The sequence below is a fragment of the Otolemur garnettii genome, unplaced genomic scaffold (genome assembly GCF_000181295.1).
Source record: "Otolemur garnettii isolate 467f Iridium unplaced genomic scaffold, OtoGar3 scaffold00005, whole genome shotgun sequence".
Classification (NCBI taxonomy): Eukaryota; Metazoa; Chordata; class Mammalia; order Primates; family Galagidae; genus Otolemur; species Otolemur garnettii.
This window is the reverse complement of record NW_003852400.1, coordinates 13,905,060-13,906,198: the sequence shown is the minus strand read 5'-3', so window position 1 is coordinate 13,906,198 and position 1,139 is coordinate 13,905,060. Positions and strand designations below refer to the sequence as shown.

The 1,139-nt window shown below is 38.5% G+C and overlaps 1 non-coding gene across 1 annotated transcript; it reads left to right on the top strand.

Moving 5' to 3' along the window:
- Nucleotides 1-200: 200 nt before the first annotated feature.
- LOC111722005 lies at nucleotides 201-325 on the top strand. Its single transcript, XR_002770978.1, has one exon. It is a non-coding gene; the product is annotated as a U4atac minor spliceosomal RNA (small nuclear RNA).
- Nucleotides 326-1,139: the final 814 nt, after the last annotated feature.

The following is a 1,139-nucleotide window of genomic DNA, read 5'->3' as shown; positions in this document are numbered from 1 at the left end:
TCAGTATGTTACTTTATATTTTGACACAAGCTCCTTTTATTTCGAGGAACTGCTTCTTAAAATCTTTCAGGTAATGTATGTAGGGCCCCTAGCATTAATATTTACATTTTTTCTATAATTCAAGATCTCAAATGTAGGGTAGATAACCTAGTTACTTACTTATTTTTAGTTATTACTATAGTTTTAGAGATAAGTTCTCAACCATCCTTTTTCTGGGTTGTGCTTCTATCCAATGAGCGTGCAGTGAGAGCAGTAACTGCCAACACCTACACAGCAACCCCCGTCAACTGGAGCTTTGCTTTGCTTTGGCACAATTTTTGGAAAAAAGAATATCATAAAAATAAATAAAAGAATAAATAAAGACAAGTTCTCATTATATTGAGCAGACCAGAGTACAGTGGGACAATCCTAGTCATGGCCTCAAGCCATCTACCAGCCATAATCTCCCAGGTATCTAGGACTATAGGTATACACCCCACACCCACCCTGGTTATTGAATCTCTGATTATCAAAATGTCATTTTTGATAAACAATAGCATATGATTTCATATTCCAATGGATTTTATGTAATTAAATCTCATTATTTTTCACTAAATGTAGAAGATACATTGTTTATTTCTTACAGCACCACTGAGATATAATGAAATCATAGATCTCTTTTTCAAGTCACACCTATATCCCTGTAGGAGAGGAGGAGGAGGATATAGTGGCTCAGCGTACAAATAAAAAATATCTTGCTACTTCTTTACACACTCAAGAAGTGGCTCTGAAAAGCAGTGCGGAGGTGAAACCCACTGTGCTGAGCTTTCACTGCTGTACATGGCCGTTAACTTTTGTTGAATAGAAGTAGCTTACGGCAAATATCTACATGAAATAACAGGGAGGGCTAACAGGCTTGCCTAGGTGGATATGGGGCTTGAAGGAAAACAATAGGGTGGTGAACAATAAAGCGGTGTGGGGAAGAGCTAGACAGATGTTCATAAGTGAGTGGGCACTAAGCATAATGGCCTGCGATTCACGTGTTATACACCACAGAGCATCTACCACGGAGGATCTAAAGAGCCCCAATAACCACTCTGGTTGATTCTCATTTGCCACTTTCATCAGCTGTCATAGAATGGATTCATGCTTGCAATAGC